This window comes from Salvelinus namaycush, chromosome 14 (genome assembly GCF_016432855.1).
Source record: "Salvelinus namaycush isolate Seneca chromosome 14, SaNama_1.0, whole genome shotgun sequence".
NCBI classification, from domain to species: Eukaryota; Metazoa; Chordata; class Actinopteri; order Salmoniformes; family Salmonidae; genus Salvelinus; species Salvelinus namaycush.
Window position 1 is genome coordinate 23,104,569 of NC_052320.1, and position 27,836 is coordinate 23,132,404.

Consider the following 27,836-nt stretch of genomic DNA (forward strand, 5'->3'; position numbering starts at 1 on the left):
TGAGCATAGCGAGAGAGGGATTTTAGCTGTCTTTGATTAGAGGGACACAACATTAGAAAGATTTCTTGTTGAGTATATGACCTCCGACAAACTCGGCAAAGTGTCGGGATCCTAGCTAACAGACAGCACAAATAACAATTTATTATTTAAAAGCTCACAAAAATGTGGAGCATCTCGCATGTAAACAATAAGACATCTGCAGCTTTGCCTTCCCCCTCTCGGTGCACCAGCACATCCTGTCCCCTCGACAATAATATCCCCCCTGTCAAAGAGACAGATTGTGTGAGGGAGACGAGCAGCAGACACAGATTCGGCTTAGTCAGGAGGGTAGGTTTCAAACCTGGGGTTCAAATACTATTTGAAATCATTTCAAATACTTTAGCTGCGCTTGATTGAGCTTCTGTGTCACAATGAACCAATAAAAAAGTCCCAAAAGTGCAATCCCCGCCCATCTGGCACTCTAGGCAGGGTAAAGCCAAAAGTCAAAATATTTGAACGATTTAAAAAAGTATTTGAATCCAAGTCTGACGAGTTTATGATGGAAGTACTCTAATTAAAGGCTGATTTCTTGTCTCAATTCAGATATCAAAATATTAGCAAATGTGCTCTATTATTGCTTTGTATTGATCTGTTCATTTATCCAGGTAAGTCTCATTTAGATTAAATCTCTTTTGCAAGATGCTGCCTAATAGATGGGGATAAATGACTAATTACATTACATCTTCTTCTAGGAATAGCATTGAATTCAGGTGAATGCCATAATATTGAATTGTAAAAAGTTGGCTAAGGATGAACTGAAGACCTCTCATCACGAAGCAAACTGAAGCCCTGAGATGTTTGTACTTTTCAACAATCCTGCGTGAGAATCCACATCATCGTAACAATGGACAGCAGTGTTTCATTGACTATGGTAGATCCATAACATTGGATGCATTGTGAAGGCCTTAAATAACTTATGACTTTGAAAAGTAAGGCAAAGGAATCTTGCCCAAGTTCTGTTATTGATGTGTTATTTACATTTAGTTCAGATCCACTCAAACAGCTTTCAATCAAAGATTGCTTAATTCAGATCTGATCATGTGTCAGAACTTGTACATGTACTTTGAACATTCTGTTGATGCATCTGTGGTATTCATCCACTTCTCCCTCTTTCTCTGCTCCAGTTTCGATCCAAGACAGCATTTTTTTGTCTTTCTCGCTTCTTTATTATCTGGACAGGTATGGACAAGTCAACTGAGGGCTGCTTGTTTTGAAACATGATTGGGGTTGGTAGAGAACCCACCTCAAAGTTGAATAGGCTGGCAGGTAGCCTAGCAGTTAAGAGTGTTGAGCCAGTAACTGGAAGTTTGCTGGTTCTAATCCCCAACCTGACTTGGTGAAAAATATGTCTATGTGCCCTTGAGCAAGGCACTTAACCCTAATTCCTCTGGATAAGAGCATCTGCTAAATGACTAAAATATATGCAGGAATTTTTGTTTTGCATGTAGGGGGAAGATATAAACTATTAAAAAACAAAGGATGAAAGAGCACAGCCTCAGGAGGTGAAATGGAGTCAGGCTAAATGCTAACATTTGAATATTTCAAAGGACAAACTCCATAGTTCTCTTTCAAGTTGGCAAGTAAATGACAGACACTGTACCTTGCAGCCATATCTGGGGTTCATTTTTGAACAGAATACTAACATGTACAACTGAAGGGATTAACTCATGAAGAACACTGCACAACTGTCTTTGATTGAAGAACTGTTTAACTTTATTGTAGGACAGAAATTGATTATTGTGCATGAGTGCATATGTGCATGTGTGAAACCCTCCTTATATCAATGTAGATTATGTGAGGCCACAGCCAACTCAGTGGTTGGAACAGCCTGCAGGCTTCAGCTCTAGATGGGTGTGCAAGCAACATTGTCAGGAAGGGCCTTTCACACAGCCCGTGAGCCAAGCTTCCTCTCAGCTCTGGTTTATAATTCACATAGAGGACCAGGGCCAAAACTTCCCCTCAGTTCTGTTTTATAATTCAAATACAGGATTACCACTCACACTCTTAAGCAAAAGGAGAAAAATACATTTTTGTGAATCTAATCAGTATTTTAAAATATATGTTTTCTGAATACACTCAAAATATTTGATATCATCAAGGGGAAAAACTGGTTGGTTGTTTTATGTTATGTACATTTTTAGATTTATCATTCCATCCTTTCCATGTTTGATCAATGTACTGTACGTATCAACATGATGTCACTTCAGAAAATGTGTCAAAAATTAATAATAAAAAGTCACACTTGCTTACAATTGAAATGATATGTACATCATCGGGGGCACACTGTACCCTCCAGGACATCTACAGCGTACGGTGCCACAGGAAGGCTAAGATGATCATCAAGAACCTCAACCACCCGAGTCACAGCCTGTTCACCCAACTAACATCTAGAACACGGAGACAGTACAGGTGCAGCAAAGCTGGGACCGAGAGACTGATAAACAGCTTCTATATCCAGGCCATCAAACAGTCATCACTAGCCTTCCTCTGCCCAGTACCCTGCCCTGAACCTTAGCCAGCAGCATACCACCCTGCATCTCACTGCTGGCTTGCCTCAAACTAAGCAGGGTTGGTCCCTGGATGGGAAACCAGATGCTGCTGGAAGTTGTGTTGGAGGGCCAGTAGGAGGCACTTTTTCCTCTTGTCCCCCCCAAAATATCCCAATGCCCAATGTGTAGGGTGCTGTCTTTCAGATGGTATGCACGGACCCCCCATCCCGGATCCAGGATCATCCTCATCAAAAAAGCTGACTAGCAATGCCTAGCCTAGCGCCACAGGGATATCATATAATTTCATGAAATCACAAGTCCAATACAGCAAATGAAAGATAAACATCTTGTGAATCCAGCCAACATTTCCGATTTTTTAAATGTTTTACAGCGAAAACACAATATATATTTATGTTAGCTCACCACAATAGCCAAACACACAACGCCATGTTTCCACCGCAAAGGTAGCTTTCACAAAACCCACAAATAGAGATAAAATGAATCACTAACCTTTGAACAACTTCATCAGATGACAGTCTTATAACATCATGTTATACAATACATTAATGTTTTGTTCGAAAATGTGCATATTTATAGGTATAAATCGTAGTTTTACATTGCAGCCACCGTCACAAATAGCACCAAAACAGCCAGAATAATTACAGAGAGCAACGTGAAATACATAAATACTCATCATAAAACATTTATGAAAAATACATGTTGTACAGCAAATGAAAGATAAACATCTTGTGAATCCAGCCAATATTTCCGATTTTTAAAATGTTTTACAGCGAAAACACAACATATATTTATGTTAGCTCACCACAATATCCAAAAACACAACGCCATTTTTCCACCACAAAGGTAGCTTTCACAAAACCCACAAATAGAGATAAAATGAATCACTAACCTTTGAACAACTTCATCAGATGACAGTCTTATAACATCATGTTATACCATACATTAATGTTTTGTTCGAAAATGTGCATATTTATAGCTACAAATCCTGGTTTTACATTGTGAATACGGCGCCATAATGCACCAAATTGTCCGGAGAAATTTTGGACAGTCACGTAATCTAACCAAAAAACTCATCATAAACTTTACTAAAAAATACATGTTGTACAGCAAATGAAAGATACACTGGTTCTTAATGCAACCGCTGTGTTAGATTTAAAAAAATTACTTTAGTACAAAGTACAGCATGCAATATTCTGAGACAGCGCCCAGCAATTCTCCGCCATGTTGAAGCCAACATATACCACAAAAATACGAAATAACATCATAAATATTCTCTTACCTTTGATGATCTTCCATCAGAATGTAGTGCAAGGAGTCCTATTTCCACAATAAATCGTTGTTTTGTTTTAGAATGTCCATTTCTTCTGTCGAATTAGCAACTTTGGCTAGCATTGTGGCGCACACGTGTCCATCAACTCTTGGCGCATGGAACGAAAAATTCCAAAAGTCACAATAAACGTCGAATAAACTGGTCAAACTCGGTTGAAAATCCATCTTTATGATGTTTTCTCATATGTATCCAATAAAGTCCGAGACGGAGCATTTCGTTGTGTATACCTAACGCATTTCAGAAGACAATGTCGTGTTCCCTGGTGCGCAGCTGAATACTGCCAATAGGGCGGACCTGTCACTCCAAAAGCTCTCATTCGGTCTCACATCAAGCTAGACACCCCATTCAACATTCTACTGCCTGTTGACATCTAGTGGAAGACGTATGAAGTGCATACAGATCCATAAATATAAGGCAATTGAATAGGCAAGCCCTGACACAGAGCCCCATTTTCAGAATTTTCACTTCCTGTTTGGAAGTTTGCTGCCAAATGAGTTCTGTTTTACTCACAGATATAATTCAAACAGTTTGAGAAACTTCAGAGTATTTTCTATCCAATAGTAATAATAATATGCATATTGTATGATCTAGAACAGAGTACGAGGCCGTTTAATTTGGGCACGATTTTTCCCAAAGTGAAAACAGCGCCCCCTATTTCCAAGAGGTTAATTGGATGTCCTGACTCTGTGGTCAATAAAGATCCCATGGCACTTATCGTAAGACTAGGGGTGCTAACCCCGGTTTCCTGGCTAAATTCCCAATCTGGCCCTCATACCATCATGGCCACCTAATCATCCCCAGCTTCCAATTGGCTCATTCATCTTCCCCTGTAGCTATTCCTCAGGTTGTTGCTGTAAATTAGAATTTGTTCTCAGTCAACTTACCTGGTAAAATAAGGGTTAAATGAAAGACACAGTCAATACCCGGCTACCACCCGGTACTCTACCCTGCACCTTAGAGACTGCTGCCCTATGTACATTCACACCCCTTGACTTTTCCACATCTTGTTACGTTACAGCCTTATTCTAAAATGGATTGAATTGTTATTATAATGACAAAGCAAAAACTGGTTTTTAGACATTTTTGGTAACTTATAAAAATAAAAAAAATGAAATATTACATTTATGCAGCGACGCTCCTCATCCAACCTGACAGAGCTTGAGGGGATGTGCAGAGAAGAATGGGAGAAATTCCCCAAATACAGGTGTGCCAAGCTTGTAGTGGCATACCCAAGAAGACTCAGTGCTGTAATCGCTGCCAAATGTGCTTCAACAAAGTACTGGATAAAGGGTCTGAATACTTATGTAAATGTGATATTTTTTATAAATTAGCAAAAATGTCTATAAACCTGTTTATAGTCTGAATACTTTCAGTCTGAATAGGGTCTGAATACTTTCCGAAGCCACTGTACACCTCTAGCCACTCTCACCCATGCATACGTGTACACACTCAAACACAGGCACAAGTGCACATTAAATACACAGCACACACATGCATACACACAAACACACACACACACATGTGCATACATGTATACACACACAGACTGTCTGAGTGACAAGTGATGGGGCAGGTGCTCCAGAGAGAGGGAGGGGAGGGGCGTAGGGAAGGAATATGAAGGAAAGAGAAGGGGAGGGAGAAAAGGGTACACTGCAGTAAATTAAGTTGTAAACCTCAGTGAGGTCTAAGTGAAGGCACATCACTCTTGACCTCAAATAAAAATCCATCACTCAAAGAGGACCATCACTCAACTGTTGACTCACAGCAAGAAAACCTTAGATCAACATAGTCATAACATGATAACTAATAATAACCTTTATGGATATTCTAAGTTTATAGTAATATACAGGCCATTTCCCTGGAATGATTTACCACTGACTCAATGATCTGTGATGATAAGGAACCCACCAGGCATAGTTGAACCAACCTTCTGTCAATGTTTCCACCACAGCTGTGTTTTTGTCTGTGGGGTCTGAGTCAGTCAAGTTATGGCTGTCTCCTTCACCTCCCCCAGACAACAAACATTACTATATGGCTGTGACATCACAGACTGTGGGAAGCCCCCACAGCCACACAATAATTATGGTCTGATCCAAAGAGTGCTTTAGTCACTCTCAACGTTACCCAGTATTTGTTATGGTATATTCTATCATATTTGCCTATATGATAAAATTATTCTATCAATACTTTCCTTCCCACAGCAATACATTCTGGTGTTAAAATTGCATGCTTAGGAGCAAAACAGTCAGTGATCAAGGGATATGTTTAATTTCCTAACGAAAGATACATTCAACTTGGACGATTCTGCAATCTATATTGAATCTGTTTATGTAAAGTGAAACATTGGCTCTTAATTATTTTTTATGTACAGATCCTCGTATAAGCCTGGAGTGCAGCAGCTGTTGTATGTCTATCCGTTTCTGCAAGTAGACATATGCTATAGGCCAGTAGGCAAATCAGTAGCACAGACTCACACACAGAGATATACCCTCACACACATTCATTCAACCAGCACAAACACTGACACAGACAGAGACACGCACAGGCTCGGACGCAGGCACACAGTCTTTTCCCAATGACAGCGCACTTAGTCACACGCAAGACAGACTAAATTACTTGTGGGTATTCTCTAAGCATCACCTTGGCACTCTCTCTCACTACAGCCATTAGTGTTACATCAACTATCTATATCTAAACAAGAAGTCGTCTTTGGGGACATGGCCTCAATCAAACTTAGTTTTAAAAAAACAAAGCCGATTAGAGCATGCCTGCATCCCAAATGAAACTCTATTCCCTAGTATTTATTTGTTGAACCTTTATTTAACTGGGCAAGTCAGTTAACAACAATTTTTTATTTACAATGATGGCCTATGAAGAGTCGGTTAACTGCCTCGTTCAGGGGCAGAACAACAGATTTTTACCTTGTCAGCTCGGGGATTCGATCTAGCAACCTTTCGGTTACTGGCCCAACGCTCTAACCACTAGGCTACCTGCCGCCCCACTTTTGACCGACATAGGGAATAGGGTGCTATTTGGGACAAACTCCATGTAATAACCTCACGGGCACTAAACAGTTATATTGCTAAGCTGTTGAATGTCATCATTGCATCAGTTGTTTGTTCCTCAAAAAGGTCTGTAAACAGCTTAGCCAGATTGCAGTTCCTATGAGACACAGAGTTAAATGGGCAAACAAACATGCTAGGAGGCAGAGTGAGGGAGAGAAAAACACGCTCCCTGCACAAACACTGCTGTGAAAAACACAAACGCATGCAAACACACACACACAGACATCCACACATGGCTGCTCCTCAGTTTACAGTGTAGTCACTAGAGGGCCTGCAGCTGAACTGAACTGTCTCCTGGTGTAGACTAAGATGTGGAAAGAGTGTGTGAACACTACAGCACCAACTTTCAGCAATGTACAGTTCATTAATACCCCCCCCCCCCCAACATATTCCAGACGTGCACTTACCTGCCCTGCTCTGCAACTACTCACAGCTCCTGCCTCCTACTGTAACCACTACACCTCAGCCTCAAAGCCTCACAAAACCTAATGTCCTATGCTGTACCCAAGAAGAGGGAAATATAATCAACGCAAACAATAATGCTTCCAGTGGTGGAAAAGCACCCAAGAGATACCTTAACTGAAAATGACCCAAGTAAAACTGAAAGTACTGAAATAAAAATAAAATACTACTTGAGTAAAAGTCTAAGTATTTGGTTTTAAATATACTTAAGTATCAAAAGTAAAAGTAAAAGTAAAAAATAAATAATTTCAAATTCCTTATATTAAGCAAACCAGACAGCACAATGTTCTTGTTTTTTAAATTACGGATAGCCAGGGGCACACTCCAACACTCAGACATACAGTATATAATTTACAAACGAAGCATTTGTGTTTAATGAGTTCGCCAGACCAGAGAAAGTAGGGTTGTTTTCTTGATAAGTGCGTGAATTGGACCATTTCCCTGTCCTGCTAAGCATTCAAAAATGTAACAAGTATTTTAGGGTGTCTGAAAAAATGTATGGAGTAAAAAGTACATTATTTTCTTTAGGAATGTAGTGAATTAAAAGTAAAAGTCATAAAAGTAATAAATACTATATATATATATATACTGTATGTATATATATATATATATATATATATATATATATATATATATATACACTGCTCAAAAAAATAAAGGGAACACTTAAACAACACAATGTAACTCCAAGTCAATCACACTTCTGTGAAATCAAACTGTCCACTTAGGAAGCAACACTGATTGACAATACATTTCACATGCTGTTGTGCAAATGGAATAGACAAAAGGTGGAAATTATAGGCAATTAGCAAGACACCCCCAATAAAGGAGTGATTCTGCAGGTGGTGACCACAGACCACTTCTCAGTTCCTATGCTTCCTGGCTGATGTTTTGGTCACTTTTGAATGCTGGCGGTGCTTTCACTCTAGTGGTAGCATGAGACGGAGTCTACAACCCACACAAGTGGCTCAGGTAGTGCAGCTCATCCAGGATGGCACATCAATGCGAGCTGTGGCAAGAAGGTTTGCTGTGTCTGTCAGCGTAGTGTCCAGAGCATGGAGGCGCTACCAGGAGACAGGCCAGTACATCAGGAGATGTAGAGGAGGCCGTAGGAGGGCAACAACCCAGCAGCAGGACCGCTACCTCCGCCTTTGTGCAAGGAGGAGCACTGCCAGAGCCCTGCAAATGACCTCCAGCAGGCCACAAATGGGCATGTGTCTGCTCAAACGGTCAGAAACAGACTCCATGAGGGTGGTATGAGGGCCTGACGTCCACAGGTGGGGGTTGTGCTTACAGCCCAACACCGTGCAGGACGTTTGGCATTTGCCAGAGAACACCAAGATTGGCAAATTCGCCACTGGCGCCCTGTGCTCTTCACAGATGAAAGCAGGTTCACACTGAGCACATGAGCACATGTGACAGACGTGACAGAGTCTGGAGACGCCGTGGAGAACGTTCTGCTGCCTGCAACATCCTCCAGCATGACCGGTTTGGCGGTGGGTCAGTCATGGTGTGGGGTGGCATTTCTTTGTGGGGCCGCACAGCCCTCCATGTGCTCGCCAGAGGTAGCCTGACTGCCATTAGGTACCGAGATGAGATCCTCAGAGCCCTTGTGAGACCATATGCTGACACATGCACATTTGTGGCCTGCTGGAGGTCATTTTGCAGGGCTCTGGCAGTGCTCCTCCTTGCACAAAGGCGGAGGTAGCGGTCCTGCTGCTGGGTTGTTGCCCTCCTACGGCCTCCTCCACATCTCCTGATGTACTGGCCTGTCTCCTGGTAGCGCCTCCATGCTCTGGACACTACGCTGACAGACACAGCAAACCTTCTTGCCACAGCTCGCATTGATGTGCCATCCTGGATGAGCTGCACTACCTGAGCCACTTGTGTGGGTTGTAGACTCCGTCTCATGCTACCACTAGAGTGAAAGCACCGCCAGCATTCAAAAGTGACCAAAACATCAGCCAGGAAGCATAGGAACTGAGAAGTGGTCTGTGGTCACCACCTGCAGAATCACTCCTTTATTGGGGGTGTCTTGCTAATTGCCTATAATTTCCACCTTTTGTCTATTCCATTTGCACAACAGCATGTGAAATGTATTGTCAATCAGTGTTGCTTCCTAAGTGGACAGTTTGATTTCACAGAAGTGTGATTGACTTGGAGTTACATTGTGTTGTTTAAGTGTTCCCTTTATTTTTTTGAGCAGTGTATATATATATATATATATATATATATATATATATAGTGGGGAGAACAAGTATTTGATACACTGCCGATTTTGCAGGTTTTCCTACGTACAAAGCATGTAGAGGTCTGTAATTTTTTTATCATAGGTACACTTCAACTGTGAGAGACGGAATCTAAAACAAAAATCCAGAAAATCACATTGTATGATTTTTAAGTCATTCATTTGCATTTTATTGCATGACATAAGTATTTGATCACCTACCAACCAGTAAGAATTCCGGCTCTCACAGACCTGTTAGTTTTTCTTTAAGAAGCCCTCCTGTTCTCCACTCATTACCTGTATTAACTGCACCTGTTTGAACTCGTTACCTGTATAAAAGACACCTGTCCACACACTCAATCAAACAGACTCCAACCTCTCCACAATGGCCAAGACCAGAGAGCTGTGTAAGGACATCAGGGATAAAATTGTAGACCTGCACAAGGCTGGATTGGGCTACAGGACAATAGGCAAGCAGCTTGGTGAGAAGGCAACAACTGTTGGCGCAATTATTAGAAAATGGAAGAAGTTGAAGATGACGGTCAATCACCCTCGGTCTGGGGCTCCATGCAAGATCTCACCTCGTGGGGCATCAATGATCATGAGGAAGGTGAGGGATCAGCCCAGAACTACACGGCAGGACCTGGTTAATGACCTGAAGAGAGCTGTGACCACAGTCTCAAAGAAAACCATGAGTAACACACTACGCCGTCATGGATTAAAATCCTGCAGTGCACGCAAGGTCCCCCTGCTCAAGCCAGCGCAAGTCCAGGCCCATCTGAAGTTTGCCAATGACCATCTGGATGATCCAGAGGAGGAATGGGAGAAGGTCATGTGGTCTGATGAGACAAAAATAGAGCTTTTTGGTCTAAACTCCACTCGCCGTGTTTAGAGGAAGAAGAAGGATGAGTACAACCCCAAGAACACCATCCCAACCGTGAAGCATGGAGGTGGAAACATCATTCTTTGGGGATGCTTTTCTGCAAAGGGGACAGGATGACTGCACTGTATTGAGGGGAGGATGGATGGGGCCATGTATCGCGAGATCTTGGCCAACAACCTCCTTCCCTCAGTAAAACATTGAAGATGGGTCGTGGCTGGGTCTTCCAGCATGACAACGACCCGAAACACACAGCCAGGGCAACTAAGGAATGGCTCCGTAAGAATCATCTCAAGGTCCTGGAGTGGCCTAGCCAGTCTCCAGACCTGAACCCAATAGAAAATCTTTGGAGGGAGCTGAAAGTCCGTATTGCCCAGCAACAGCCCCAAAACCTGAAGGATCTGGAGAAGGTCTGTATGGAGGAGTGGGCCAAAATCCCTGCTGCAGTGTGTGCAAACCTGGTCAAGAACTACAGGAAACGTATGATCTCTGTATTTGCAAACAAAGGTTTCTGTACCAAATATTAAGTTCTGCTTTTCTGATGTATCAAATACTTATGTCATGCAATAAAATGCAAATGAATTACTTAAAAATCATACAATGTGATTTTCTGGATTTTTGTTTTAGATTCCGTCCCTCACAGTTGAAGTGTACCTATGATAAAAAATTGCAGACATCTACATGCTTTGTAAGTAGGAAAACCTGCAAAATCAGCAGTGTATCAAATACTTGTTCTCCCCACTGTATATATATATATATCCAGCACCAGTCAAAAGTTTGGACACACCTATTCATTCTAGGGTTTTTCTTTATTTTTACTATTTTCTACATTGTAGGATAATAGTGAATACATTGAAACTATGAAATAACACATATGTAATTATGTAGTAACCAAAAAAGTATATTTAATATTTGAGATTCTTCAAAGTAGCCACCCTTTGCCTTGATGACAGCTTTGCACACTCTTGGAATTCTCTCAAACAGCTTCATGAGGAAGGCTTTTCCTACAGTCTTGAAGGAGTTCCCACATATGTTGAGCACTTGTTGGCTGCTTTTCTTTCACTCTGCGGTCCAACTCATCCCAAACCATTTCAATTGGGTTGAGGTCGGGTGATTGTGGAGGCCAGGTCATCTGATGCATCACTCTCCTTGGTCAAATAGCACTTACACAGCCTGGAAGTGTGTTTTGGGTCATTGTCCTGGTGAAAAACAAATGATAGTCCCACTAAGCGCAAACCAGATGCGATGGAGAATCGCTGCAGAATACTGTGGTAGCCATGCTGGTTAAGTGTGCATTGAATTCTAAATAAATCACCGACAGCGTCACCAGCAACGCACCCCCACACCTCCTCCTCCTACATGCTTCACGTGGGAACCACACGTGGAGATCTTCCGTTCACCTACTCTGCGTCTCACAAGGACACATCAGTTGGAACCAAAAATCTCAAATTTGGACTCATCAGACCAAAGGACAGATTTCCACCGGTCTAATGTCCATTACTCATGTTTCTTGGCCCAAGCAAGTGTCTTCTTCTTATTGGTGTCCTTTAGTAGTGGTTTCTTTGCAGCAATTCAACCATGAAGGCCTGATTCATGCAGTCTCCTCTGAACTGTTGATGTTGAGATGTGTCTGTTATTTTAACTCTGTGATGCATTTATTTGGGCTGCAATTTCTGAGGCTGGTAACTCTAACTTATACTCTGCCGAAGCGGTAACTCTGGGTCTTCCTTTCCTGTGGCGGGTCCTCGTGAGAGCCAGTTTCATCATAGCGCTTGATGGTTTTTGCAACTGCACTTGAAGAAACGTTCAAAGTTCTTGACATTTTCCTGATTGAATGACCTTCATGTCTTAAAGTAATGATGGACTGTCATTTCTCTTTGCTTATTTAAGCTGTTCTTGCCATAATATGGACTTGGTCTTTTACCCCTACCTTGTCACTGTCACGAATCCCGTTTCCTGAGTCGGTTTTTTGCCTGTGTTCTGTCCTGGAGTGTTTTTTCCGGCGTCCTGGAACGCACCCTGTCTGGTTGCCGGGCAATGTAGCCAGTTGGGAGTTCTGATTACCCGCACCTGTATCCCATCAGCTATCTGCACACCTGGTCCTGATCATCATCTCTCCTCTTCATAAGCCCGGACCTGACATCCATTCCCTGCCGGATCGTTAGCCATGAACATTACTCACCCGGATCATTTACCCCATTCCCGCCTGGTCGTCGGAGGATTCTGTTACCCCATTGGATCCACCTATTTACTCCCATCAACTCACCACCGCTGCCCGCTACGCCACCTGGATATATCTACCCATTCACATTCACTTGTAAATAAATACTCACCTTCTTCCTACTCTCCTTGTCCTGGTCTGCTTCTGGGTTCGATTTTGAAAGATCGTGACAGTCACAACACACCTGATTGGCTCAAACGCATTAAGAAGGAAAGAATTTCTGCAAATTATCTTTTAACAAGGCACACCTGTTAAATAAAATGCCTTCCAGGTGACTACCTCATGAAGCTGGTTGAGAGAATGCCAAGAGTATGCAAAGCTGTCATCAAGGCAAAGGGTGCCTACTTTAACACTTTTTTGGTTACTACATGATTCCATTTCATAGTTCCGATGTCTTCACTATTATTCTACAATGTAGAAAAAAATTAAGAAAAACCCTTGAATGTGTAGAGTAGGTGTGTCCAAACTTTTGACTGGTACTTTATATAACTAGTGAAGTACAGATACCCCAAAAACGACTTAAATAGTACTTTTAGGTACAGTCCCTTCAGAAAATATTCATACTCCTTGACTTATTCAACATTTTGTTGTGTTACAGCTTGAATGCAAAATTGATTAAAACAAAATTATTCAACCATTCTACACACAATATCCCATAATGACAAAGTTAAAAAAAGTTTTAAAAAATGTTTGAGAATGTATTGAGAATTAAATACAGAAATATCTCATTTGCATAAATACCCCTGAGTCAGTACATGTTAGAATCACCTTTGGCAGCAATTACAGCTTTGAGTCGTTCTGGGTAAGCCTCTAAGAGCTTTGCACACCTGGACTGTACAATATTTGCATATTATTATTTTTAAAATTCTTCAAGCTCTGTCAAGTTGGTTGTGGATCATTGCTAGACAGCCATTTTCAAGTCTTGCTATAGATTTTCAAGCCGATTTAGGTCAAAACTGTAACTCGGCCACTCAGGAACCCTCAACGTCGTATTGGTAAGCAACTCCACTGTATATTTGACTGTGTGTTTTGGTTATTGTCCTGCTGAAAGGTGCATTTATCTCCCAGTGTCTGTTGGAAAGCAGACTGAACCAGGTTTTCCTTTAGGATTTTGCCTGTGCTGAACTCTTTTCCATTTCCTTTTATCCTAGAAAACTCCCTAGTTCTTGCCGATGACAAGCATACCCATAACATGATACAGCCACCACCATGCTTTAACATATGAAGAGTGATACTCAGTGATGTGTTGTGTTTGTCCCAAATATACCACTTTGTATTCAGAACAAAAACAGGATGCATGTTTTGGAATATTTGTAGTCTGTACAGGCATACTTCCTTTCCCGCTGTCATTTAGGTTAGTATTGTGGAGTAACTACAATGTTGTTGATCCATCCTCAGGTTTCTCCTATCACAGGTATTAAACCATATAACTATTTTAAAGTCACCATTGGCCTCATGGTGAAATCCCTGAGCGGTTTGCTTCCTCTCCAGCAACGGAGTTAGGAAGGACGTCTGTATCTTTGTAGTGACTGGGTGTATTGATACGTCATTCAAAGTGTAATTAATAACTTCACCATGCTCAAAGGCATATTCAATGTCTGCTTTATATTTATTTTTACCCATCTACCAATAGGTGCCCTTCTATGCAAGGCTTTGGAAAACCTCCCTGATCTTTGTGGTTGAATCTGTTTGAAATTCACTGCTCAACTGAGTGACCTCACAGATAATTGTATGTGTGGGTACAGAGATGAGGTAGTCATTCAAAAATCATGTTAAACACTATTATTGCACACAGAGTGAGTCCATGCAACTTATTATGTGACTGGTCAAGCACATTTTTACTCCTGAACTTATTTAGGCTTGCCATAAAAAAATGGGTTAAATACTTATTTTTACATTTTTATTTTATTTCACCTTTATTTAACCAGGTAGGCCAGTTGAGAACAAGTTCTTATTTACAACTGCGACCTGGCCAAGATAAAGCAAAGCAATGCGACAAAAACAACAACACAGAGTTACACATAAACAAACGTAGTCAATAACACAATAGAAAAATCTATGTACAGTTGTAAGCACTGTGATAGACTACATCCAGTTTGCTGAGTAGAGTGTTGGGGGGTATTTTGTAAATGACATCGCTGAAGTCAAAGATCGGTAGGATTGTCAGTTTTAAGTGGGTATGTTTGGCAGCATGATTGAAGGAGGCTTTGTTGCAAAATAGGAAGCCAATTCTAGATTTAATTTTGGATTGGAGATGCTTAATGTGAGTCTGGAAGGAAAGTTTACAGTCTAACCAGACACCTAGGTATTTGTAGTTGTCCACATATTCTAAGTCAGAACCGTCCAGAGTAGTGATGCTAGGCGGGCGGTTGCGGGCAGCAATCGGTTGAAGAGCATGCATTTAGTTTGACTAGCATTTAAAAGCATTTTGTTATTTGTTAATGTTCACCGTTTATCGTCTTATTAAACATGTTGAACAATAACTGCGCTGCATTTTGGTCCTCTCCTTCATCCCAGGAAGAAAGGCGTTACAGAACCACCCACCAACAAAGGATCAAGCAGCGGCAGCAGCAGCAGCAGCAGCGGGACCAGGAGAAATGGACATGGGAGGACGAGCTGGACGGAAAAGGACCCTGGGCAGAGCCAGAGGAGTATCGCCGCCCCAAAGCAGAGCTGGAGGCAGCAAAAGCAGAGAGGCGGCGTTTCGAGGAGCTAGCTCGGCAGCAGGAGCCGGATCTGGGTTACACCACTTGGGAGGAAATAGACAGGTGGTCGGTTGACCCAGGGAGAGTGCCGGAGCCCGCCTGGGATTCGATGGAGCAATGTGCAGAGGGATACCGGCGAATGAGGTTAGCACGACGACGCGGTAAGAAGCCCGTGAAGAAACCCAAAAAATTTCTTGGGGGGGGGCACACGGGGAGTGTGGCAGAGTCAGGAGTCAGACCTGAGCCAACTCCCCCTGCTTACCGTAAGGAGCCGGTCAGGGCGGAATTGGAGGTGAGCGAGGCAGAGACAGTGAAGGAGTTAATGGGGAAATTGGAGGAGAGAGTTATGAGGGAGGTGCTGGTTTGGTGCATGAGGCACGACATCCGCCCGACTGAACGTGTCGGGGAATTGATGTCACCGGGAACAGCTCTCCATACTCGTCCTGAGGTGCGTGCTAGCCATCTGGTTAAGACTGTGCCAGCCTCACGCACCAGGCCTCCTGTGCGCCTTCCTAGCCCTGCACGTCCTCTGCCAGCTCGCCGCTACAGCTCTCCCAGCCGTGCTTCCAGTGGAGAGAGAGGGCGTCGTCCCGGGCAGGCACCGTGTTATGCGGTGGAGCGCACGGTGTCCCCGGTGCGTGTGCTTAGCCCGGTGCGCAACATCTCAGCTCCCCACATCTGCCGGGCTAGGGTGAAGATCCAGCCAGGGCGGATGGTGCCAGCCCTGCTCTCAAGACCTCCAGTGCGTCTTCACGGTCCGGTCTGTCCAGTAACACCAGTGCCGACACCACGCACTAGGCTTCCAGTACGTCTCCAGAGCCCTGTTCCTCCTCCACACACTCTCCCTATGGTGTGTGTCTCCAGCCCAGTACCACCAGTTCCAGCACCACGCACCAGGCCTACTGTGCGCCTCAGCAGGTCAGAGTCGGCCGTCTGCCCAACGCCGCCTGCACTGCTCGTCTGCCCAGCACCGTCTGTACTGCCTGCCTGCCCAACGCCGCCTGCACTGCTCGTCTGCCCAGCACCGTCTGTACTGCCTGCCTGCCCAACGCCGCCTGCACTGCTCGTCTGCCCAGCGCCGTCTGAGCTGCCTGCACTGCTCGTCTGCCCAGCACCGTCGGAGCTGCCAGAGCCGCCAGACAGTCAGGAGCTGCCAGAGCCGCCAGCCAGTCAGGAGCTGCCAGAGCCGCCAGCCAGTCAGGAGCTGCCAGAGCCGCCAGCCAGTCAGGAGCTGCCAGAGCCGCCAGCCAGTCAGGAGCTGCCAGAGCCGCCAGCCAGTCAGGAGCTGCCAGAGCCGCCAGCCAGTCAGGAGCTGCCCTACAGTCGTGAGCTGCCCTACAGTCGTGAGCTGCCCTACAGTCGTGAGCTGCCCTACAGTCGTGAGCTGCCCTACAGTCGTGAGCTGCCCTACAGTCGTGAGCTGCCACTCAGTCATGAGCTGCCACTCAGTCATGAGCTGCCCTACAGTCATGAGCTGCCACTCAGTCATGAGCTGCCACTCAGTCATGAGCTGCCACTCAGTCCGGAGCTGCCACTCAGTCCGGAGCTGCCATTCAGTCCGGAGCTGCCATTCAGTCCGGAGCTGCCATTCAGTCCGGAGCTGCCATTCAGTCCGGAGCTACCTCTCTGTCCTGAGCTACCTCTCTGTCCTGAGCTACCTCTCTGTCCTGAGCTACCTCTCTGTCCTGAGCTACCTCTCTGTCCTGAGCTACCTCCTAAATCATGTGGGGGCCTTGGGGAGGATTCTTAGGCCAAGGTCGTGGGCGAGGGTCGCCACTCAAAGGACGCTAAGGAGGGGGACAAAGACAGTGGTGGAGTGGTGTCCTCGTCCTGCGCCGGAGCCGCCACCGCGGACAGATGCCCACCCAGACCCTCCTCTTGAGTTTTAGGGGTGCGTTCGGAGTCCGCACCTCAGGAGGGGGGTACTGTAACGTCCTGACAGAGTTCTTATGTGTTTTGCTTGTTTAGTGTTGGTCAGGACGTGAGCTGGGTGGGAATTCTATGTTGTGTGTCTAGTTAGTCTGTTTCTGTGTCCAGCCTAATATGGTTCTCAATCAGAGACAGCTGTCAATCGTTGTCCCTGATTGAGAATCATATATAGGTGGCTTGTTTTGTGTTGGGGATTGTGGGTGGTTGTTTCCTGTCTCTGTGTTTGTGTTCTGCACCAGATAGGACTGTCTCGGCTTTCACGTTTGTTATTTTGTTATTTGTTAATGTTCACCGTTTATCGTCTTATTAAACATGTTGAACAATAACCGCGCTGCATTTTGGTCCTCTCCTTCATCCCAGGAAGAAAGGCGTTACAACAGTGTGTGCAAATGTAGAAGAGTAGGAAGGTAAGGCAAAAAATCAGCCAGCAAAATAATTACAATTTGGAATTAACACTGGAGTGATAGATGTGCAGATGATGATGTGCAAGTAGAGATACTGGGGTGCAAAAGAGTAAGAGGATAAAAAACAATATGGGGATGAGGTAGTTGGGTGTGCTATTTACAGATTGGCTGTGTACAGGTACAGTGATCGGTAAGCTGCTCAGACAGCTGATGCTTAAAGTTAGAGAGGGAGATATAGGACTCCAGCTTCAGTGATTTTTGCAATTCGTTCACAGCAGAGAATTGGAAGGAAAGGTGGCCAAAGGAAGTGTTGGCTTTGGGGATGACCTGCTGGAGCGCGTGATACGGGCGGGTGTTACTATGGTGACCAGTGAGCTGAGATAAACAAAGACCTAGCTTTACCTAGCAAAGACTTACAGATGACCTGGAGCCAGTGGGTTTGGCGACGATTATGTTGTGAGGGCCAGCCAACAACAGCATACAGGTTGCAGTGGTGGGTAGTATATGGGGCTTTGGTGGCAAAACGGATGGCACTGTGATAGACTACATCCCGTTTGCTGAGTAGAGTGTTGGGGGGTATTTTGTAAATGACATCGCTGAAGTCAAAGATCGGTAGGATTGTCCGTTTTAAGTGGGTATGTTTGGCAGCATGATTGAAGGAGGCTTTGTTGCAAAATAGGAAGCCAATTCTAGATTTAATTTTGGATTGGAGATGCTTAATGTGAGTCTGGAAGGAAAGTTTACAGTCTAACCAGACACCTAGGTATTTGTAGTTGTCCACATATTCTAAGTCAGAACCGTCCAGAGTAGTGATGCTAGGCGGGCGGTTGCGGGCAGCAATCGGTTGAAGAGCATGCATTTAGTTTGACTAGCATTTAAAAGCAGTTGGAGGCCACGGAAGGAGAGTTGAATGGCATTGAAGCTCGTCTGGAGGTTAGTTAACACAGTGTCCAAAGAAGGGCCAGAAGTATACAGAATGGTGTCGTCTGCGTAGAGGTGGATCAGAGAATCACCAGCAGCAAGAGCAACATCATTGATATATACAGAGAAAAGAGTCGGCCCGAGAATTGAACCATGTGGCACCCCCATAGAGACTGCTAGATGTCCGGACAACATGCCCTCCGATTTGACACACTGAACTCTGTCTGAGTAGTTGGTGAACCAGGCAAGGAAGTCATTTGAAAAGCCAAGGCTATTGAGTCTGCTGATAAGAATGCGGTGATTGACAGAGTCAAAAGCCTTGGCCAGGTCGATGAAGACAGCTGCACAGTACTATCTTTTATCGATGTTGGTTATGATATCGTTTAGGACCTTGAGCGTGGCTGAGGTGCACCCACAACCAGCTCGGAAACCAGATTGCATAGTGGAGAAGGTACGGTGGGATTCTAAAAATGGTCGGTGATCTGTTTGTTAACTTGCCTTCTGAAGATTTTAGAAAGGAAGGGCAGGATGGATATAGGTCTATAACAGTTTGGGTCTAGAGTGTCTCCCCCTTTGAAGAGGGTGATGACCGCTGCAGCTTTCCAATCTTTGGGGATCTCAGACGATAAGAAAGAGAGGTTGAACAGGCTAGTAATAGGGGTTGCAACAATTTCAGCTGATCATTTTAGAAAGAGAGGGTCCATATTGTCTAGCCCAGCTGATTTGTAGGGATTCAGATTTTCCAGCTCTTTCAGAACATCAGCTGTCTGAACTGGGCGAAGGAGAAGCGGGGGGGGGGGGGGGGGGGGGGCTTGGGCAAGTTGCTGCAGGGGGTGCTGAGCTGTTTGCCTGGGTAGGGGTAACCAGGTGGAAAGCATGGCCAGCCGTAGAAAAATGCTTATTGAAATGATCGATTATCGTAGATCTATCGGTGGTGACAGTGTTTCCTAGCGCCAGTGCAGTTGGCAGCTGGGAGGAGGTGCTCTTATTCTCAATGGACTTTACAGTGTCCCAAAACTTTTTGGAATTAGTGCTACAGGATGCAAATTTCTGTTTGAAAAAGCTAGTCTTAGCTTTCATAACTGACTCAAGACATTTCAGCTTTTCACTTTTAATTCATTTCAAAACATTCCTAAAAACATAATTCCCCTTTGACATTAGGGGGTATTGTTTGTAGGCCACTGACACAAAATCTTAATGTAATCAATTTTAAATTCAGGCTGAAACACAACAAAATGTGTAAAAAGTCAAGGTGTGTGAATACTTTATTTACAGTTAATACTGTATTTTTACTTAAGTAGTTTACACCACTGAACGCTTCCAATATAATATTTTACAATTTTAATTAATAATTGATGTGAAAGATTGAGTCTGTACTTTAGGTGGTGTTCCTAAAGTATCTATATGTAGTGACAGATGCCTGTGTGCATTATATGGATACATAATCCTTATACAGTACACAATACTGTCTCAGACTGTAAAGTCAGTCTCTGGATTAGAGCAAATGTCAGGGATTGTTATTGTTGTTGTGCATATTTTACTCTATTACGTTTATTGAGTTGTTAAATGCACTTTAAAATAAAGTTTAATTCCATAACAGTGAAATATTATGGAGTACACCCCTATGATATGATAATGAAAATTGACCCTTGAACTATCACAAACTGTCTTACTCTAAAAGCACATTATGTCGACTGCACATTGGAGGAACACACACTCTCAGTTCAAATGCCATGAAAATAACATAATATGACCTGGTGCTTTTTTCAATGTAATGTAAAATTGAGGGTGTTTTTGATTATCTATTTTTCCGTCTACCTCTAAATGTGTGCATCTGACCTGCAGCAAAGCAATAGTCTGAAAGCAGCACCATGGCACTGTTTGACCCCCCCCCCCCAAAAAAAACACAGCCAGGCTTAACTTTCATATTCAACATCATAATCCGCCCCCCACCAGACCACACCCTTATCCGAAGGTCACAACAGCTAACAATGGTACACACTGAGTCTACATTGCACATTACAATGCACAGAGAGAGAGAGAGATAGGAATCCATATGGATAGATAGGCTATACTACCTCATGGGTATCAGTAGCTTCTGGGCTGGACGGTTGCCAGCGACAGTGTGAGAATCCAGGCCATCCTAGCGTCTGGCTGAGCCTCTATGTGCTATCCATGACTGCCTTGTGTTCCTCCCGGCTTCTTTCCCTTCAGTCGTTTTCCTTCACTTTTTACTCCACTCGTCTGAAGACCAGTGTGCCCAGGCAGGGGAACTGGTCGACAGGGTCCAGACTCCTCCGTTGTATCCCTCTTCTCCCTCTCCACCAAAAAGCAGTTTTAAAATTTTTTTTTAAGTGTTCGCTCTTCTGGCTACTTACCATGCAGATCCCTCTTTAAGCTTTTGCTCTACCGCTCCTTGCTCACAATCGTTCTCGCTCTCTTTCTCTCCCTCTGCTACTGTTGGGGAAGTGCACTCTCTCCTATTCTCTCTATCCTCCCTCTCCTCTCTCTTTGTCGGTCTCTAATAGTTTAGTGCTGCATATTAACACCTGCTTATAGAAAGAGAAGGAGAGAGGAGTGAGCTAGTAGCCATCTGCGTGAGTGAAAAATATTTCCTCTCTGTGAGTGTGTGTGAGAGTGTGTCTGTCTGTGTGTGTGTGTGCATGCATGGGTCGGATTCTCGTGTGTCAACAAAAATGTACTGCAAGTGGATAGCAGGCAGGTAGGAGGGGAAAAGGGGTGGGAAGTAGACAGTGTGTGTGCTCAGGCATGTGTCTGTGTGTGTGTGTGTGTGTGTGTGTGTGTGTGTGTGTGTGTGTGTGTGTGTGTGTGTGTGTGTGTGTGTGTGTGTGTGTGTGTGTGTGTGTGTGTGTGTGTGTGTGTGTGTGTGTGTGTGTGTGTGTGTGTGTGTGTGTGTGCGCAATTAAGTAGGCAGAAAAATATCAATTTGCAGAAAGAAAGTATCTGCAAGACATGCTTTAACTCCTTGGCTTCTGCCTCTCTAGCACTGTAACTCCCTAATTAAACATTTAAAAAAACAACAGTTAACGCTGACATGTTTTGAGGTTGACTTTCTGAGTTTTATTTTCATGATGTCTAACAATTAACATTATATGAATGTACACAATCATATAAATTGTGTTTATAGTTGATGTGCTTTCATAACTACTCTACACAATAGTGTACATTCAATCTTACAATGGCAACTTGTTTGTGGATAAATGACAAGTTGACACTTTTCAATCAACACATCAACTGAATACCATTGGGTGGTGTTATGGGTTCTCACTCCCTGCCTTTGAGTGCTTCACTGCTCTGTTAAGTGTGGTGTTGAGGTATATTGGGAGAACTATTAGTACAGTGTCTCTGTCCTAAATAGCATCTTATTGCCTACATCGTGCATGACTTTTGACAAGAGCCCTATGGGCCCTGGTCAAAAGTAGTGCACTACAGTATATAGAATATGGTGCCATTTGGGACGCACACAGTGTCTGTTGGAGGCTGTGTCCACGTTGCATACCTGTCTCCACTAGTTGACATGTACTAGCGCACACTTCCTGTAGGCTGAATGGCAAAGCAACACACTCACAGCAATCATAACAATCAAAACATGAACGCTACAGCAGTAGAGAGGACGAGAGAGAGAGAGTTGCCCAAGGCAATAGGAATATTTTGGAAGGGTGTGTAGGAGAAGAGGGAAAGGAGGGAGAGAAATCATTAACAGAACACCTGTCTCTCTCTGACTCCTAATAAATCAGAGGGGTTTCATCTGTCTGGATTTCTCATTTTCTGAGGGGGTCATGTTTCCGAGCAAGTGGGGAGGAAGGGAGGAGGGGATTTTTTGGTAAGATAAGTTCTCCGGCATATTTGAGATTTTATTTGACAACGGCAGTATCTAGCACTTTGAAAATGTATTTGGAGGATCAAAAATGTCAAATTCATCCAACCAAATCAAAGTTTATTGGTCGCATACAAAGTTTAGCAGATGTTGTAGCGGGTGCAGTGAAATGCTTATGTTAGTAGCACCTAACAATGCAGTGAAATATCAAACAGGTACACAAATAATTAATTTCAAAAAACAAAAAGACGGAAAGAACAACAAGAAATCAAGAATTGTTGGAACGAATCCAATTAACAACGAAAATAGCACTGTAACAGTAATCCAAATGCAATCTCTACATACAGTATATACATTGGATGAATTTACACAAGATATACTAGAAATGATATATACAGCAGTAGAAATATTAGAGTGACCTATGTGACCTAAGAATCCAACATATAAATAAATATGCGTTGTGTATAAACAGTGTAACTAAAATTCAATGTACAATAGTATAAATACTACAATGAGCTATGTCAAGAATACAATATATACTGTAAGTACACAGTACAAAACCACATAGGAAAATGGATAGAATTGCAGGAAATTAGCTTCCAGAAATGAGTCCGGAATATAAATAATACTGTATATGTGTCTGTGAATGATGTGTATAGACAGGATGGACAGTATGTGAATATAAATGTGTGTATAGCAGTAGTTATATAGGATGAGCATTACTAAAATACAGTAGATATATAAAGTAATTAAAACAGTATGTAAACATTATTACATTTGAAATGCAAAACAGCTGGCACAAAACGGGTAACACATGCAGAAGGACTTTAACTCTATGGTAGTACAGCAGTAACTCTTATACCAACAAGATAAACAACAAGATATGTTTCGGGTTTTATCTCCATACAAATATAGTGTAGTGATAGTATAGAAAAGCAGAACCAGTTTCACATATATAAATATTTATGTATACCTACACACAACAGAGCAGGCTGTCTGAAGAAAAGTGTCGACAACATTACTGTTTGAGTAAATCAAGCTTGTCCATTCAACACAGTGAGAGCATTACAAATCATCAGAGTTGAAGGACGTCAAGTCATCTGCTAATAGTCAAGCAAAAAAATTGGAACAATACAAACCCACTCTCACATACTGAAAACCAGGTGGTGGCCATTCTGGCCAATATTACCAGCAAAAAGCCAGTGTAGGTGCCAGTTTTTGTCCCAGCCCAGCAGTAACAAATGTTATTCAACTAATCAAAGTTTTAATGAAAGACTATAAGTTGGTCATTGAATCAGATGTGTTACAGCTTGGCTGGAACAAATACCTGCAACCACACCGGCCCTTTGCGGATAAGTCATCCCTTCCGTAAACAAACCTAGAGACTGACCATAGACAACAGACGGAGAGCAACAGGGAAACAAATCCATTGATGGGACCCGAAATGCAAAGGAATCTCTTTTATCTCCCTCTACCCCTCCTCTCCTCTCCATCTGTTACGCTTCTCTTGGTGCAGAAGTTCCGGACTACCGTTCTAACTCATGTTGCCAAAGGACGCGTTGCTTGCTTCGAGGCATACAGTACAGTTGAGTTTGTTCAGGGAGAAAATGAGGAAGGAGAGACAACATGAGTACAGCTTTGGTTAGAACAATCGTAGAGAACATTGAAGCACACAAGAGCAAACATACAGACAGTAGACACAAAGGTGCTACATCATATTATGTTACTGAGTTATAGCATAAAACTCATTTTACAAGACATCATCTTTTATGGATTGATAAGAATGGCCTTTCTTTTTGTCCCCCTTAAACTTTATATCAGAATATTACATACACTGAGTGTACAAAACATTAAGAACACCTTCCTAATATTGAGTTGCACAGCCCCCTTTTGCCCTCAGAACAGCCTCAATTCGTCGGGGCATGGCCTCTACAAGGTGATGAAAGCTTTCCACAGGGATGCTGGTCCATGTTGACTCCAATACTTCCCACAATTGTGTCAAGTTTACTGGATGTCCTTTGGGTGGTGGAACATTCTTGACAAGCATGGCAAACTGTTGAGTGTGAAAAACCCAGCAGCGTTGCAGTTCTTGACACAAACCAGTGCACCTAGCACCTACTACCATACCCCGTTCAAAGGCACTTAAATATTTTGTCTTGCCCATTCACCCTCTGGATGACACACATACACAATCCATGTCTCAATTGTCTCAAGGCTTAAAAATCCTTCTTCAACCTTCTCCCATTAACCTACACTGATTGAAGTGGATTTAACATGTGACATCAATAAGTGGATTTAACATGTGGATCATAGCTTTCACCTGTATTCACCTGGTCAGTCTATGTCATGGAAAAAGCAGGTGTTCATAATGTTTCGTACACTCAGTATATATACTTAATAGAAACACAACAGACTGCAGGAGTGAGATTGTCTACTCACCCCGTCCAAGACCTTCACGACAAGAAACACAACGACCAAAACGGCATGGTCAGAACACAGGGAAGCACACACACCACCACACAACTGACACGACCACAAAGAGAAACAATGGGTGAGAAAGCACCAGTCTCGTGCTGATGGGATGCGGCGAGAGAGAGAGACTACACATTCCAGGGGAAGAGCGTTATGGATGCATTAACTTAGGTTAATGTTTTATGGGTTAGGCTTTGAGCACTTCTGGGGCTATATTATGGCCATTGTAGTCCAGTCTTTAAACATTGTGTGTGGTTAGCCATTGCTTATGTATGTATGTATGTATGTATGTATGTATGTATGTATGTATGTATGTATGTATGTATGTATGTATGTATGTATGTATGTATGTATGTGTGTGTGTGTGTGTGTGTGTGTGTGTGTGTGTGTGTGTGTGTGTGTGTGTGTGTGTGTGTGTGTGTGTGTGTGTGTGTGTGTGTGTGTGTGTGTGTGTGTGTGTACGCACGTGTTCGTGCACAACTAGGTTGTCAACTCGGCAGACAACAGAATCATATTTTATTTTATTTTATTGAGTATGAATGACAGAGCAACCAGGCTAGCTGCTAACTTGAGCAGTGTAATGTTATTGAGTCAAGCCTTTGGTGGGGGGGCATTTAAAAGGCTATAAAGTCTGCAATTAGTTTATTAAGACCAAATTGGTTTCAGTGATAGTGTAATATGTAACTTAATAACAACACAGCTTGCTCTACTTATACAGCAGCTTTAGATAATTTCAGTCAAGCAGTTACTTCAACATGTCTCCTGTTTTACCGCCCATAATACTCCAGGAAATTTACAGTGGATTCAATGAGCGTGTCTGAGTCCCAAATGGCACCTTATTCCCAATATAGTGCACTACTTTTGACCAGAGCCCTATGGATGCCCTGGTCAAAAGTAGTGCACTACGTAGGGAATAGGCAGCCATTTGGGACTCACACGAGTGATCAATTCGTATCCTTAATGACTTACTGTACGTCTGTATAATTTCATATGAACAGGAGCCCTAGCTAATGAGTAGCCACCGGTATAATATTTAACATGGATAACACACTCCCTAATGAGGTAATGGGTGTTTTACTATTGGCACTGTATCAAACAATGGAGTGAGGTGAGTGAACACATAAGAGCCTGTGTCACCCAATAGTTTTAATATGCTTTCTCTACTTGTCTCCTTCCCCTCAAGAGGCTTTCTCTCAAATCAAACTTTATTTGTCACATGCCCCGAATACAACATGTGTAGATCTTACCGTGAAATGCTTACTTACAAGCCCTTAACCAACAGTGCAGTTCAAAAAAAGAGTTAAGAAAATATTTACAAAATAAACTGAAGTAAACAACAATAAAAAGTAACACAATAAAAAAAAACATAACGAGGCTATATACAGGGGGTACCGAGTCAATGTGAGGGGGTACAGGTTAGTCGAGGTCATTTGTACATGTAGGTGTAGGGGTGAAATGACTCTGCATAGATAATAAACAGTGTGTGTGGTGGGTGGGGGGGGGGGGGTCCGGTGGCCATTTGATTAGCTGTTCAGCAGTCTTATGGCTTGGAGGCAGAAGCTTTTAAAGAGCCTTTTGGTCCTAGACTTGGCGCTCCGGTACTGCTTGACTGGGGTCTTTGACAATTTTTGGGGCCTTTCCTCTGACAGTATATAGGTCCTGGATGGCAGGAAGCTTGGCCCCAGTGATGTACTGGGCCATACACATTACCCTCTGTAGCGCCTTACGGTCAGATGCCGAGCAGTTGCCATACCAGGCGGTGATGCAACCGGTCAGGATGCTCTCGATGGTGCAGCTGTAGAGCTTTTTGAGAATCTTGGGACCCATGCCAAATCTCTTCAAGTCTCCTGAGGGGGAATAGGTGTTGTCGTACCCTCTTCACGACTGACTTGGTGTGTTTGGACCATGATAGTTCGTTGATGAGTGATGTGGACACCAAGGAACTTGAAACTCTCGACCCGCTCCACTACAACCCCGTCGATGTTAATGGGGGCCTGTTTGGCCCGCCTTTTCCTGTAGTCCACGATCAGCTCTCCTGATGACCATTGATTTGAAAGGCCTTGGACAGTTTAAAATGGCAAGGTGGTGGAAACCCATTAACTTTTTATGGCTGCAGGGGCAGTATTGAGTAGCCAGATAATAGGTGCCCATTTCAAACGGCCTCGTACTCAATTCTTGCTCGTACAATATGCATATTATTGTTATTATTGGATAGAAAACACTCTCTAGTTTCTATAGCCGTTGAAATTTTGTCTCTGAGTGGAACAGAACTCATTCTACAGCACTTTCCCTGACATGGAGTCAGATTTCAGACATCTTGGCCCCTGATCTGGAGTCAGTTTAAAGGTCCCTGTGAATGCTATGAGGATACAAACACTGCTTACGTCTTCCCCTGGATGTCATTACGTGGTGACGCTTTGAATGGAGTCGATTGCGCAATCAGAGCCTCTATAAAACAGCACAACGTGTAGGTAGTGTCCCTTTTCCAGCTGCGCCTGATGCAAGGTGGACACGGACCTGCTCTTTTTCCAAGCTTTAGTTTAGCCAGTAATATTTCTCCGGTCATGTTTTTGCTCGTTATAGGTGTTAAAAACATCATAAGGTAGTTAATTTAAACCGTTTTATAGCAATTTATATCCGTTTAGTGCGATTTTGAGGCATTGCTTTCTGAGACACTTTGAACCTCTGGGCACGTTTCCAGTTCATGCCGAACGCAGTGGGCATTTCCACATGGCAAGAGGACAGCTTTCGACCAAAAGACGATTAGACCCAAGAAAGGATTCATTGCCCAAGATTCTGATGGAAGAACAGCTCAAAGTAAGAACAATTTATT

The 27,836-nt window shown here is 43.3% G+C and overlaps 1 protein-coding gene across 1 annotated transcript in view; it reads right to left on the minus strand.

Annotated features, from left to right (window-relative positions):
• LOC120058664 (rho guanine nucleotide exchange factor 19-like) overlaps positions 1 to 21,233 on the minus strand; it is a 40,483-nt gene extending 19,250 nt beyond the window's left edge. The window contains exon 1 of the mRNA XM_039007415.1: positions 20,772 to 21,233. The gene's annotated coding sequence lies outside the window, so the exon portion shown is untranslated. The remainder of the gene's footprint in view (positions 1 to 20,771) is intronic.
• Between the last annotated feature and the right edge of the window lie 6,603 nt (positions 21,234 to 27,836).